The sequence below is a fragment of the Halichoeres trimaculatus genome, unplaced genomic scaffold, assembly GCF_033239565.1.
Source record: "Halichoeres trimaculatus isolate MK-OKI-2021-1 unplaced genomic scaffold, fHalTri1.1 fHalTri1_scaffold_8, whole genome shotgun sequence".
Classification (NCBI taxonomy): domain Eukaryota; kingdom Metazoa; phylum Chordata; class Actinopteri; order Labriformes; family Labridae; genus Halichoeres; species Halichoeres trimaculatus.
In genome coordinates, this window is record NW_027437186.1 from 14,173,409 (window position 1) to 14,189,557 (window position 16,149).

Here is a 16,149-nt window from a genome sequence, read left to right on the forward strand (position 1 = left end):
GATACTCAATGTTGTCTTAGGAAAAAAAAAATTGATTGGTTAAAATGTGAAACATAAAAATCAAAATTTTGGTGAATGGCGGATAATTATGTGAGAATTCATAAAAAACTACAATATTCAATTAAAGTTTTATTTCAAACATCCAACAGCAAATGAATGACATTTGATTAAATTAGTTATTTAAAAAAAGGTAATTTAGAAAAGCCAGGTGTTACATTTACCTCATGAAAACAGGTGCCAGCCAATGCTTAATTTGTCATAATAACACTAAATAATGGGCTCCATTAATCAGCTCAATTCATTTCACGTGCGATTGCGCACTTTTGGAACCGCCCCCTGGCGGACAGCAAAGGTTTCCGGTTGATCCTTCAACGTAGAAAAGAGTAAATGGTCTCTGGCACCAGCTGCGTTTTTTTTTTAAACGCTATAAATAGGCCTATCGGTTAATATTTGCTGAAAATTGTATAAGAAATAAATTCGAGGAAACAGTGGATTAATGCGAGCTGAGGTCCAGCTGTCCCTGGAGAGGAAAGAAAACAACGGCTACTAAAGTCCATACGTCTTTTAGCAAGGAGGATTTCATAAATGGTAAGCTGAAGGAAACTAAGTTTGATGGTTAATGTATGTTTAGTCAATATATCACCCTTTCCGTCAAAGATGATGTTTGTGGAAGCTGTAAACCACTGCACCCGTAACTTGTTGACACAGCTAGCAAACTAGCTATCGGAAGCTAAATGATAACGCGGTGGTGGTGGTAGTGGTGGTTGAGGGCGATGTTTATTTTTAGGGTCAAGGCCTACAGTTGACTTTTGGAAGGGAGGGGCTGTTTCACCAGGCGGCACATCACTCACCTTTGCTCTGAGAGGTAGAGGGAAAAGCTTCACCTCTCAAACCGCAACCGCACCAGCCCAATAAAAACGCAATTTTGGTATTCTTTAGTGAAAGGGTGATAATAGCGCAGAAGCGAAGCTCTGGCAAGGACTCGACTGTAGTGTCACTGTTTAGAGGTTGCGAGTGCCCCGAATTTCCCTAATATCGTTTCTGTGGTTGTGGTCCGCAGAAACCGTCTGATTACTTTGTTTTGTTTTGGTGTACGCTTTTTTATTTCTCTGGGCTTCCGCGATGGCCACGTGACTGTTACCTCCTCTCTTTCTGTGCGCGCGTTTGCCCCCGTGCGCGTGCCTTCCCATCTTTCACCTGGCTGCTCATAGTATTAACCTCAATAGGATGTCGGCTCCTGGGACCTGGGAGGTGTTTGTATACTGTACAGCTCTGTACTGCTGCCGATGTGTGTGTGTGTGTGCGATAGAAAGTGTGTGTGTGTGTGTGTGTGTGTGTGTGTGTGTGTGTGTGTGTGTGTGTGTGTGTGTGTGTGTGTGTGTGTGTGAATGAGTTACTCTGTGTAGCTGAGTTTAAACTATAAATACCTGCAGTGATCACTCCAACAACGATGTTTAGAAAGACTCGTTTAACAAAACATGATGCATAAAATTTAGAGTAAGCTGTGAAAAGTCAAAACTGCAGCAGCACAGAAATTTTAATTTTCAGTCTGTAGGCACGCTTCTTCACAGCTGGCTCCAATGTTTCCCATTATACAGATGTTGTTGTTAGATCTGAAGTTGAAAGTGTACAATTTTTTGGTTCAGTGTATAATTTTTCAGATGCTACAGATCCCAGGCAAAAAGGACTCCTTTCTACTGGGATTTAATCTTCTCTGGCTTTGGCATGAAAGGCTTGAGCCACTGAGTGTTGGAGGGTCCTTTATAAGACCTCTAGAAGAGGGGACAATGTCTCACAATAGCCAAGTGAAAGCAGTCCCTAGTGTGGCCTTTAATCTACAGAATTAATTGTTGAGTGGTTTTGACAGATCAGGACAAAGTTTTGGACACAGCCAGCTGAGTATTCAGAGTTCTGGGTAACAGTTGGAGAATAATGTAAGAGGTCGTAATGATGCCATCTTTATTTAAGTCTTAAAAAGTTTTGATACCTTTGTGTTGCCATGCAGAATAAATGAGATGCAGATTGAAATAAATTGTTTTACTTTAAAAATGGAAAAGTCAATTTTACAGTCTCCTAAACTTCTTCCTCATGTTAAGAGGTATCCCTACAACTTTGATAAATGGAAAGCTCATCAACAATGGTAATCCATAACATTTTGACCACTGACAGGGGAAGTGAGATAATCCGTCGATTATCTCTTTACCACCTGTCAGTGTAAGTTGGTGGGTGAACTTTTTGTCCTTGAAGCTGATTGTTGGAAACAGGGAAAATGAGGGAGTGTGAGGATGTTAGCAGCTTTGACAATGACCACACTTTGATGGATAGGCAACTGGGTCAAACCAACTCTTTGTAAGTGTTCCTGGTCTGCAGGGGCCAGTACTTCCCAAAAGTGGTCTAAGGAGTGAAACAGGTCAACCGGATCCATGAGGGCCTCTCTTCACAACTTCAGACACTTAGGGATCTGCTGCTAACGCCATGGTGCTAGAAAACTCAGCACCCCTTAGGACAGTGGCGGCTGACCAAGAGAGGGCGCCAGGTAGGGTGCTGCCCTCCTTAGTGAAGAGTGTGTTTTTATTTTTATTAATTTTATTTTAAAAGACAAATATTAATAGAATTAATTAATAGAAAATAATATATTTATATATATATATATATATATATATATATATATATATATATATATATATATATATATATATATATATAATGTATATATATATATATATATATATATATATATATATATATATATATATATATATATAATGTATATATATATATATATATATATATATATATATATATAAAATTTATATATTTTTTTCACCAGTTGTCACTGCCATTACAGCTTAAATGCTTAAATGTTGATCATGATTAGTCAGGTTTTGACCTCCTGCCTCATGTGTTTGTCCTTACTGTTCAGATCAGGATTCAGATCCTGATATTGTACTTTATCAGTGTACATCATGTACATTCAGTTATAATCAAAATAAAAAGACAATAAATAAAAACTTCAAATTCTTGTTAAAAATTAATGATAAAAGTCGCCAAACTGTACTATAATATCACATCAAGATCTATATTGGTCCTTTTTGTAGTTACATAATTTAGCATTTTTTATAGTATTCTTTCTATTAATTCACATATAAGTGTGTTTGTATTCTCATTTCCTCTTTTTCTTCAGTGCTGGTTGATCTAGCTCGTGTCATTTATTTGGTGCTGCCTTGGTGGTTTGATAGACTCAAAGCTCTGTGACATTTGTAGGCTTCATTGTGGATTAATGTGACAGGAGTGTGAATCTGTGCTTAACCCCTGATCAATGTGTGTGTGTGTGTGTGTGTGTGTGTATGTGTGTGTGTGTGTGCGTGTGTGTGTGTGTGTGTGTGTGTGTGTGTGTGTGTGTGTGTGTGTGTGTGTGTGTGTGGTGTGTGAATAATTCAGATCCATCAGGGGGCAGTAGCGTCCCTGACTTCCTGCTCTGAGGTTGTCTCTCTGTGATGGTTTGTCATTTGACAACATGTCAGCCCTACACTCTGTGTGTTTAAGCTCATATTGTTATTAAAGCTGTCAGAGGCCTTTGGTAGGACTTCATGGTGGTTGGCAGTGAATATATTAAAATCAGTAAGACAACAAATAATGCATACTTCCTAAGTTAAAGCCTGTGAACGGAGTTCAGACAGGTCAAGTGTGAAATCCCCGCTGAGAGCGAAAAACAGCTCTCAGACTTTGTTTGTTGTAACAAGATTATGAAAGCTTTTCGAGCTGTCGCCACCGTTTCAACAAAGTTCTGTGTTTTATGAATTACCAAGTTGACAGATTAAAGTGAGGAACAGTAGTGTTATTGTGTTTCTTAATGACTTCATGCACCTAACACAAACATTCCCACACACACTCTTACTTCATCTCGGTGCAAATCTCATTTTTGGAACCAACCTTAGCGGTCTCCAGAGGGCCCTGTAGAATTGGATCATGTTAATGTCCTGGATTATATGTGCAAAATCAGGATTAATCTGCATGGAAAATTAGAGCCTATACCTCCACCACTTATGATCCCAGAATCCCTTGTTTTTTTATCTGTTTGGCATCAACAAGGGCTTGACCTCATATTGACACAGTCATAACCAGGTCACAGGGGCTGACCCTATATCCCTCATAGATCATAACTGAAGGAAACTGTAGCTCAGATGAGAAGCAACACTTGCCTTACTTTGTACCTGCTGTGAGCACTGATTTCTGTTTCCACTCCTCATAATCTAAGCAGGGGAATATTAATGGATTAGACGCGATCAGAAAGGAGTTATTCCAATTTGTGCAGGGATTTACATGCCACGCCAAACTCCAGGCACTAATAATGTTTATTTAGTTGTAATTTATCCTACAACAAAACTAATGCATCTTGTAAACTCTTGCATATTCAGATAACATCATTTTACAGTCCTTTAGTAGTTTAACATAAAGTGAATCTTAATGAATTCAAAATAATAAAAAAAAAAAACATATATTTTTCCCTTTTTCATGTTTTTTTTTTTCTTTAGCTCTCATAAATTTAATGATTTATTGAATTGTCAGAGGCCAGGAGATGACAAGCAGCAAAGCCGACCGCTGAGTCAACTTCTGCCTGCTGGGAGTAGGACCATAGCCTGTGGGCCAAACCAGTGCTCTTATATTTTATAACAGGTACAGTAAACAGTTGTAAAATATCAATTAATACAATGTTAGTACACATTTATCCAATAATTTTAGGGCTGTCCATAAATTCTTACATTACATTAGATCTCTGAATTTACCCACGTTAAGGATTCTGTTGTTCTATGTGTGAGTGAGTCTCCAGTGTTCACTGACCTGTCGTCAGTTGACCCGCATTTAACCAGCAGTGTAGTTACCTTTCTTGACTTACGTCGATCCACAGGTCTGTGGTGACCCTGGCTCAAAAAATTGTGCTCTGCCAGCTGTTGTGATGTGGCTGCCAGCTGATTTCTGTCTGTCCTTAAAAAAACCCTGACAAATGGCATGTGATTGAATAAAAAAAAAAAATCATTAATTTTGGGCTCTTAACAGCATCGCAGTTAATGGGTTCTGGCTAACTGCCCTAATTTTTTTATCCCTGACTTTATAATTCTACAATTTCATTGAGCAGACACTTTAGTCAAAAGAACAAGGCCTCAGATTTTGTGACACACAAGAATACTTTCTTTTTAATGTTTAAATTTTCAAACTAAATTTTGCAATTAATTCTTTTGCACATAAGCATTTTCACAACTGCCTCAACTGAAAACACTTGGATCAAATCTACTGACTGTTTCAAAAAAAAAAATAAAAAAAAGACAGCACATTGACAAGGCTGTATTTTTCCTTTCCAAATAAATCTTGAAACCATGAAGTGAATACATTTCATTACCATTAAAATCATCCACCTTTACAGCATCAGTCGTATATTTTTCATTTTATCTTAAAAATGACAAAATATGAAAACAAGCAAAATAAATTAATTCTACCCTAAGGCATACTCTCTGTGAATATTCCCCTAAATACGATCTTTGGTCAAAAATAAAAAAAAGGAAAAAGAAACGGCTTTTGCTTTTATTTATTTTCTTTTAGATCAGCGAAATCAGGTACAAATACAAACACACCACAAAACCATACTTCATGTAAAGGATTATTGTGCACAGTAACAGCAGCTCCAGCCATCACGTTTGTGAAGAAGAGTGTATTTAAAGTTGGCCTCTGGATTGTACCAGCAGTGTTAAAGTAAACCTGACACACTTGATGTGGGATTCATGAAAAATCATGCATTTTTTTTACAACGACTTCTGTGAAACCCTTTGTGCTTCTGAGAAATAGTATTAAAGCTAAACATTTTGTTAGTCTGCACTGGAACAAGCAGCACAGACTTCACCCTGAATTAAATTTGGGTTTATTCTCTCTTTAACATCCAGGGGGCGACGTGATGCAGGAGAGAGACTGAGTGCCCTCTTACACACACTGATGGCACACACTGATTTTTTGTGTGCTAACATTCAGTTTTCCGGTTCCAGATTTAGAGAAGAGCACATACAAACAAAATTTAATCCAGACTTATAAAAGAAAGAAACAAAGACCCTCCTTTGAATCAGGGCGGTGCGACAGGGTTCTGCTCTAATTCATTGGAGGCCTTCTAAGAAAAAATGGGTTTGTTTACCGATCAGCCTTCACAGTTTATTTACTCTGAAACATATTCACACCTAGGATAATTAAAATGTAAATCACAAATGATTTCACACGGGTAACTTTTATTGTGTAAATATTTTTTACATGCTTCTTAAATTCAGGCCTTTAGTTTTACTCCAAAAAATGTTTTAATCCAGTCCTTTGGTTGCTGATTTTGTCCCGCAGAAGAAAACGAAAAGGTCAAAGGATCTGAAAAACAATTCACACAAAAATAAAAAAAAAGCATCGTTAACATTGAGCGATTTCACATCCGAGGGAAAAAAAAATATCAGGTGTAGTCAAGTAGAAAAGGTTTATACAAACTATTGTGACATAAAACAGCAGCTCAGCTGTATCCACAAGATGATGACATCACAAAGTACGCCCACTCAGCTTGATTGACAGGTGGTCTTCAGGAAGTGCATCACAGATACACAACTTCCCTAAAATCATCTTTATATAACCTGACAGAGGTTTATACAACAACGACTTCATTCAGCCCGGCGCTCTGATTGGTCAAACACAGCCTTCAAAACATGGCGTTACGTTCAGGTGCTTTTCTGTATTTCCTTTTTTCCCTGTAATTCTTTGATTTTGGAGGCTTTTTTTTTCCTTTGCATGATGATTATTTCACATATGTCTTATTTATATATTTACAATAAATATATTTTAGAATAATCAAAATCTCAGCTTCTCGCTTAAAAAATAGATTGCTTACAGCGATTTCTAATTTTTGTTTATTTATTTATGTTGTGTTTTGTAAAATTGTCACTTTTGTGTCGAGCATTAAATCATTTGACCTCTGATAATGACGATCATATTGCACGGGTTAGCTTTTTATTTTTCCATTTAAAACAAGAAACTTCTGTTTTGAATGCTGCCCTAAATCACAGCAGCACATTGAGCCATGCCTTTTTTTTTTGTCAGTGAGAAATTTAATCACTGTGGTGATGTTTTAGATAGCGCTCTGTTTCATTAAATATCATCAAATATTTCTGCATGTGGAGGTCGGGTAAACATCGCTCTCCGTAATTAAGACTACAATCGCACAGATGTTTACTCTACAATAAAAAAAAAAAATTAAATAATTTGTTTTGTACCATTTAAAAAGGCCGTGTAAAAGTATACAACATCTGCTCAAGTGGTCTGAATAAGAAAAAGAGGTTTTCAGCATTGAAGGTTAATATTTCAATTTTTTTCTTATTGGAGTGAAAATAAAGCATTTACGCTTGATTTACTTAAATATTGTTAGTATTGTGTGATCCTTTATAATAAATGATAAACATGTTCATGTTTTTTTAATGACAGAAATAAGCTTGTCGACAATTGTCTAAATTATTTTCACTCGGCATAATTTAAAATAGTTCATAAAATGTTCAAAGCGTGTTGATCTCGCTGAACACTTTAAAGGATGTAAAATTATATTTAAATTTCCTGATTACTAAATTATCCGGCATTTAGAAATAAAAAAAGTTGATTGTAATTGTCGTATTTTTATATCATTAAATAGTGAAAAGTATTTTGCAAAATAATCAGTGTGATTAATTGCTGTAAATAAGTACATTTAATGCAAGTCCTTTAAAACATTTTAACATAATTTCCTACACTTGTGTTATTTGAATAAAAAATGTCTTGAATAATTAAATAATTCCCCCAAAAAATCTCACCTCTAAAAGAATCAGACAGTATCAAAACAAAATTCAACACATGAAATATGGTGTGCAAAATAGGGTTACAGCTGTATGAACTATTTATCCAGAAAAACAATGATGATATTTAAAAGGTAAAATTTCTGCTTTATCTGGTCTTATTTATTCTGGACCGTGATTTTTTTTTTTTTTTTTATTTGCATCAATTTACTGTTATTTTATCCTTAGCAATAAATCACTTTAAAATATCTTTACACTTCAGATATTTGGCATAAAGTAATAAAAAAAAAAACACATTTATACAATTAAACGGTTTACTGTTTTAAAAAAAGGACTCGTTTCTTTTTCTTTCGTAAAATTCACACAGTCGCTATCAATTATGATTATTATTTGCAAATAACGTTACTTGAATCTTTGTTTTCCTATAACATCTTGACAATGGTTTTTACTTTTAAATGAATTTAGGATGAGTAAATTCAAAAATAAAATCACTATGCCTCGACCAAGAAAATGGCGTCTATCGTGGCTTCACATTGACTCATATCCAGCGTATCTGGAAACACGAACATGCTCAGATTCTTTCATGTTTTCAGACAAACTAACAAACAGATGATCTGTGCTGAAGAGTTTCTGTCTGTTTTGAAAGTCTGGGGTTCAGTGCATCGCGAAAAATCCAACGAACAGTAATCGCTTTTGATCATCACACAGTCAGTCCTTTACTGACGAGCTCATGGATGGAAGCAGCCGCGTCAACATGAGCTTGATCCAGAACAAACCAAAAATAATCCTGCTTTAATCAGCCTGGACACCATCCAAAGGAAAAATTAAAAAGGAAAGAGAAAAATTATTTAGCTGGAAAAAAAGAATACAAAAAAGCATCTAGCAGCTTCAATTTGACTTACCTTGAGCAGTGTTACCATGGCAATACTGCACCGTCGACCACAGCGGCCATTTTGTCTTCAAACTGTTTTTGTTCCTCAGCTCGTAAAACTTCACACTTGTGCAGACTCGTAGCAGCTTTGTGTCTTCACCTCGACCCTCACTCACTTCTGTAGGCAAAATATCCAACACCTGCCCTAAAAGGCTCCCCAGGAGAGCGTGTGGGAGAGTGTGTGTGTATGTATGGATGTGTGTATGGTTTCATTCCTTTGCTCCCCTCTCACCCGGCAGGCTTTTTTTTTTCTTTTTGTTCTTTTTTTTCATTTTTTTAACCCAACTGTTTCCAACAGCTTCCACACACCCGCTGACCTCTCTGTTGATGCAAGGGCTGCGGCCATCTTGTTTCATTAAACTGTAGTTTTACTGTGTGTGTGTGTGTGTGTGTGTGTGTGTGTGTGTGTGTGTGTGTGTCTGCGGCAGTGTCGTCTATTGTTTGAGTCAGTTCTGATTTGATTAACAGTCCATTGGTGGTCAGCGGCGCTTCACTGGTCATTAGCAGCTGGTAGGACTGGAAAGTCTGGCAACGAGCCATGACTCTGTGTGAGAGTGTGTGTAGATCTCCATGAGTGTGTGTGTGTATGTGTGTGTGTGTTGGGGGGGGTGATCCCCATGTATGGGTGTGTGTGTGTGTGTGTAAGATTCAGGGTTGATTTATGGGTGTAAGAATGTGTGATACGTTCTGGGTTGTGTGAACTTTTGGTGCATGAACTTGACCTTCAGTATCTGTGTTTTATGGTTCAAAACATTTTAGACATCAAAAGTTCTTTGAATTGATTTTCACAAAATTCACGCTGTGCTGTGAACAGCTATGATGTGTAAACGTGGACAGACACACTGTGGGGTCAGCAAATGACAGCTAAATACCATCCTGAAGCTTCAAACTTGGAACTTTGCCATCTTTTCTTTGATTTTGAGTTTTTGTTTGGAAGTGAAGCTGTGGAGTTGGGAGGTTTTAATACTGACTTCTAAAAGCCATGCACTCTTTATCCACAGCTCAGCAATTAGACAGTTCATTGGGTTGTGACATGCAGTAGCTGTGTACTGTTATACCAAATCTGTTTGTTTACGTAATTGGGGTAAGAGAAAAATATTGATGTATCATAGTATCAGGATTTTTTCAACTTTTTGTTGAAATTTTGTTTTTTTTTTTTTCAAATTCAAATCCTTTATTTTAGTCTTTGTTTATGAGTTGCTTGGGAAAAAGTTATGCTGTCAGATTCCCTGAATAAAAGTTAAAAACTGACTCAAATGTGATGTGCTCTTTTTGGGAAGAAATGGCTCCTGATACAGTCTTCATCATCATTCAACGTTTTCACATGGTTTGGTGTTCAAGCAGCAAACTAAAAATTGGAAATATTGAAGAACCACAATTTCAATCAAATTGGCACCCCCAAAATCGTAAGAGAATTGAATTGGGCGAATAGCGTATCGTCCTAGCCCTATTACATAGATCATATTAGAATGGGCCGTGGCTCAGTGGTAGCTTCATTTGTCTCTCGATGTGAAGTTTGGGGATTAGCTAATAAGACACATGATTTATTATCCACTACTAGAAGAAGCAACATGCCAGACGTTTACCTCACACATAGAAAAATCAAAGTTTTTCTATTTACAGCCATTTAAAGGTGCAGTATTCAAACCTCTGTAACATCTAATCTGCAATGTGTGCAGCAGCACAGAGACAAGGCAAAGTTTCCAACGGAGGCAGAATGAGGAGGATGGTGATATGTTGAGCTGGAGCCGGCACCGACACCAGCGATGCACGTACTTAAAGGTATGTGTGTGTGTCTGAAGCCATGCCTCTTTTGCAACTGTATCACCATAATGTGACATGTAATCACGCACTGGGACACCAATATTGGTCTCTTTTCTATTTGTTCAAAGACAAAGTGATGGCAGAGCTCGGTTACAGTGCCGTTGTGAAACTGAAGTGTGTAAGAGGATTTAAGGGATGAAAGGCCCGCCTGGTCTTTCTGACAGACCTACGGATCTTGGCTGAAACATTAAGTCGAAGGCTGTACATGCTTTGTTTTGGCTATATTTGTGTCTCGAGCATGAAAAATAAAGCATGAGAACATTTGAGATTTAGATTGTCTGTGTTTCCCCTTATGTTGTGCTTTTATTCTGAAATTTGTCAGTGGAAGACATTAGTAAATACAGTAACTTGCATGGTTCCTAATTTTAGTCGCATCATGTTGGCTGCAGGTCAGATATGTTGATCCAGGTTACTGGTTGTGTGATCTCCCTCTTTTGCATTCACCTGAAAAATTATACATTTTATTTGGAGGCGCTTTTCAAGTCCCCACGTTCACTTTACAGAAAAAAAAGCATAAAAGATCAAATATGTTTAAAAACCTGTGTGCCTTCTCACTACTCATTAAGCTGTTTTGGTGTCTGTGTGTGCAAGTTAAACCCCTGCTTTTTGTAAAAACGGGGTCATTTTTCTGAATGAAACGATTTTAGCTGAATAATGTTTCTCTTCTAATCAGAGGACCGGATTGTACAGCCAAAAAAATCTATCTTTATTTAAATTAGACGTGTGTGTGTGTGTGTGTGTGTGTGTGTGTGTGTGTGTGTGTGTGTGTGTGTGTGTGTGTGTGTGTGTGTGTGTGTGTGTGTGTGTGTGTGTGTGTGTGTGTGTGTGTACATTGGTTTTGGAGACTGTGTGTAAAATGTATGTCTTGATGCATGTGTCTGCATGACTGCTTGTGAGTGAGCATATGGAAATATTTGCACAAAAATGAACAACTGTGCATTTGTCTCCTTCCCTTGGGACTGAGGTACAGGACAGCCGCGCGTGTCTGTGTGTGTTTTTTTTCTTTTTTTGCCCTACCATCAGAGGAATACACTTTTCCTCAGGATTGTCACAAAGATTGATGAGCCTGCAGACCCTGTTTCTCTTGCCAGTCTCTGTTTCTTAGAGTGGAATTTCTTCGTTCTGTGTTTTAAGGGGCTGTGAGGACTATCCTGAAAAGCAAGTGTGTTTTTTTTTCCCCCTAGGGATAAAAACTCTGTTTCCTATAAGCTCTAGCAAATGAATAAAGAGCAGATTTTCTTTTCAACCCTACTTTTCTTTGTTCAAGACAACTTTTTACCAGATCAAAGCAACAAGGTAATGCATTTTGTTGACATAACTAAGTTTGTAGCTCAGTTGCTGCTTATATTTAGTGTTACTCGCAGCCCGGTGCTCTGAGAAGTGTCCATAACATGCAACGTTTGTAAATTCTGCTTATGTCCGACCAGTTCTCATCTACCAACTCCAACCTCACCAAGCAGAGCTAACATAACCTAGCTCTTCGTAATAACAAAAGTCTCTGAAGTTGGAACAGACCACTGCAGAATAAGGGGTTGAAATGAACAGTATCACGACCAGTTTGGCTCATGTTTTAGTTTGTGCTCTTTCACTCCACGGTTTGGCTTTTTTCTGCTTTTCTGTCCTTTTTTTTTTTGACAGTCCAGCTACAGCGTTTTCAGCAGAAGGCAGCACAGCTTTTTCTTCTCATTACTAAACACTGTCACCCGGCATGGTGTCGTTGTACCATAAATCAATCTGGCCCCGTGCAACTGAATTTCTTTATCACTTGTTTTGGCGCTGAAAATCTCGTTAGACATAATGTATTTTTTTTTTGTTTTTTTTTGTACCATGGGGATATGTCATTCATACCATGCCAATGAATAATCTCCAACACTTGAAAAGTGTGTCTAACAAGTTATACAGCTTATTGAGAGATTATAGCTGTGATGTCCGTGCTGTTGTTAGTATTTCCGCACAGATGCAACGCTGGAGTGATCACATTAAAACAGACCCTCAAATCTACGCTACTGGGATTGGCTGAATAAGAGGGAGACATCTGATTGGCTACAGATATTTCCCTGCTGAAAAAAATGCATTTGTGAATCTGACCACGTCAGGGGAATTTCACATGCAGTAAGGTTCACAAATGACAAACAATTCATGCAGACTAAACACTTTGTTTGTAAATGTAATTAGATACAAATGAATCATATATTTGTGGATTTCTATAAAGTACATAAAAACAAATATTTGTTTGAAACACATTTGTGATTCTTGTTTTGGGTTTTTTTGTTTATGGATTTTTTTTTTATACATTTATACGGAAAGATTTATATTGCAATATATTTGTGAGTCCTTCTGTGTGCATTTGTTTAATATTGAGACTGATCTAACTCCATGTTGGAAGTTGTTTTGAGATTCCCTTTCCCAACAATTTTAAAGTACTCCTAACAGCTGTTTCAAAGTGCCTCTTAACATCACTTTCAATAACATTTCTTTCTTAAGGGGGCATTTTTGGTCTAGGCTGAATTACAGCTCATAAAATGTGGTCACCTTTGTGTTGACTTGACAATCAAAAGAGAGTTTTAAGTTGTGTAGGATCAAAACATTTCCCCAGATGGAAGTACTGAGTTTGTCCAACCAACCAGTAATCTCTGACTGTCACTTAAGAAGTCAGCTGACTTCCTGTTGAGTTGGTTGTCCAAGTTGAAGGTTTGTTGGTTTTGGGACAGTTAGAGACTAGTATCAGCCTGTGACGGTATTTACTGAAGTTATAGGTTGACACAGTTGCTGACCTACCAGCAGTTTTCATAGAGCGTCTTCATCTCTGCCGTCTCACCTCTTTGGTTTTTTTCCACATGGCTGTGGTTTCATAAGTTTTTTTTGCAAACACCGAGTAAACAGAACTGTACCAGCCACAAAAGGTATTAGAATTATTATCAAATATGACTTGTTGTTTTATCATCAGTCAGTGCTCTGTTGATCCAAACTTCTCTTGGATGTATATTTTATTTATTTAAAGGCTCAGCAGTTCCCTAAAACAGCTTCTCACTGTAGTTTTGATCAAACACACAGAGGCGAACAGTGCATTTGTTTGGGACTTTTTTAAGCAGTAAATTGATGCACATTTGGTGCTCTACTGAGTATTTAGGGCAGCATGACTGCGTATGTGGGAGTCCAAATAAACCACAGTGTGCTCATAGTGAAGAGGGAACGTGTCGCAGCAGTGCAGCTGCGTGGCTTACTAGGATCTTTACAATGACGGGCTCAGGGGAGGGAGATGTATAAGGGTTACAGGAATGGTTCGGTCATTTCACAAGATTATTTATCGATTCTTAATCCTAAAAGATGTTTCAGGCAATGAGTGTATTCTTTTACTTCTACTTTTCTGGGTTTTCTTTCTTTCTTATATTTTCTACCATCTCCATTGAGTTTTAGCAGTAGCATTAATGTGGATCATAAACATGTCCAATCATCGGGTGTTAGCAGATTACATTCAAGGCAACATTTTCATGCCACAGTTAATTATCGATTGACCAAATACTTTAATTTTTCTTTATCTGACAGAGATGCTTGTTTAACTTTGAGTTTTTTATCTTCTACTTCTCCATTGTTCTTTACTATCATCCTGGAAGGGGCTGTAACTAAATAAGACGCTCATGCAGGCGGTAATAGTTGTCACACTCTTGCTCTAAATTTTAAGAATTTTAGGCAGAAACACATAAAAAAACCCTAACAAACAGTCTTCATCAGTAATTCAGTCCAAGTCTTCCTGGAATTGGGTCATACGCCAATAGCAGAAAATATTATTACCTCCACCAAGGAGGTTATGTTTCAGGGAGAGTTTGTCTGTCTGTGAACAACATAACTCAAAAACTAATGAACGGATCTTGATGAAATTTTGTTCAAAACCGAATAAGGCTGAAGTTATTAAATTTTGGAGGTGACCTGGATCACCGTCTTGATCCAGAATTTTTTTCTAGGATTCATTTTGGTAGGATTGCTTTGCAAAACAATACAGGACAAGGTCACCATAATTTCTGACAGATGTAAAAGTATGATTCACATCCTGGCAGTATTCTGGATACTAAGATCCAGAATATGAAATCATCATAATTGTCAACACTGTCAGGTAAAAAATTATCGTACAAACCTGCAACTAACACCAAATTGTAGCAGACAGTCTGCTGAAAGGGAGTATAACATTAAAGTAGGACTCAAGTGACGATCACAAGATGCTTGTTCGAGGTCTGTGCTCTTTGAAAGCTTTTCTAGTTCTTGATCGAAATATTGCAAATTTTTTATGTATGTTCAGCATACAAGAACTTATTCAACCACTGGATACTGTCCTTTCCTGATACCGAGTTTTACTTAATCACCAAACTTGTTCAAGCCACCAGTCAACCAAAATGTTGATACTTCTGGTGTATTTTCTGAAACCTCTGAGAGCCTCTTGTTGCTTAGGAAGGCTTCACTTAAACCAAGAGTTGGAAAAGATCCTCTGTTGTGAGAAACATGAACAAAGCTGAGTCGAAATTGGATCCTGAGTTTTGGGTTGAACAATGATGAAGTGGCTCAGATTTCCTTTGACAGCCTTAGATGAATTATCATGTTTTTACCGTGCTCATGGTAAATGGTGGCTTAAGTGTTTTTTGGGGTCTGTGGTCATGTGACCTAGCCTGTGAAACTGATCTCCTGCTGCTCATGATGATTATTAACTATCAAGACAGGAAACTACCTCACTGTTTCCATGCATTGTTTTTTCCCCTTTTGTGTGTGTGGTTGTGTGTGTGTGTGTGTGTGTGTGTGTGTGTGTGTGTGTGTGTGTGTGTGTGTGTGTGTGTGTGTGTGTGTGTGTGTGTGTGTGTGTGTTTTCTCATTGATTGAGCTCTTCCTATCATCTGATGGTCATGGTTTCCAGATGCTCTTGCCTCCTCTGATGACTCATCAGTAGCTGGGTAGACTTTAAGACACAGCCTGTGTCTGCATCATCAAAAACTTTTTATCAGTTCAACTTAATAAAACTAAAGTCACACCCTATGCTGAGGTCAAATGCAGGTGATTTATTTTTGTTTTACACTTTTCCCCAATGCTTTTAGTTCATCATTAGCTGAAGCTGAAGTGATGCCAGTTTTTGAACATCCATTTTTGATTTAAATTTTAATTTTAACACTGGTAAAAAAGGAAGCCTCCACTCAAAGTTCATTATTCTTATTAAACCACTGACAACTAGTAGTAGTGGTAGTAGTTTTTTAAATAAAATCGAACTTTATTGAATTGAATTGACTCTAATTTATCAACTGCCTACATACTAAATTCATACGGCCATTAAATTTATTTATTTATTTATTTATTTTCGACATTAAACAGGTACAGTCAGCAAAAAAACAACAACAACAACTTCATCAGTGGACAATAAGCCTTTACATCCACCCTAAAAGTTACATGGTCAGATTCATAGTATCACTTCCTGTTGTGACCAGTCTGAAATGTGCTCTCTGACTCAGAAACCAACCGTTTCAACATTAATGTAGAAAGTTCAAGAAACACATCTGATATTTATAAAAGTCCCCAGCTTCA

General features: G+C 37.3%; 1 long non-coding RNA gene across 1 annotated transcript; it reads left to right on the forward strand.

Moving 5' to 3' along the window:
- Positions 1–324: 324 nt before the first annotated feature.
- LOC141795127 (uncharacterized) lies at positions 325–10,727 on the forward strand. The gene is made up of 3 exons (XR_012598578.1): positions 325–588; positions 10,446–10,548; positions 10,659–10,727. It is a non-coding gene; the product is annotated as an uncharacterized LOC141795127 (long non-coding RNA).
- Positions 10,728–16,149: the final 5,422 nt, after the last annotated feature.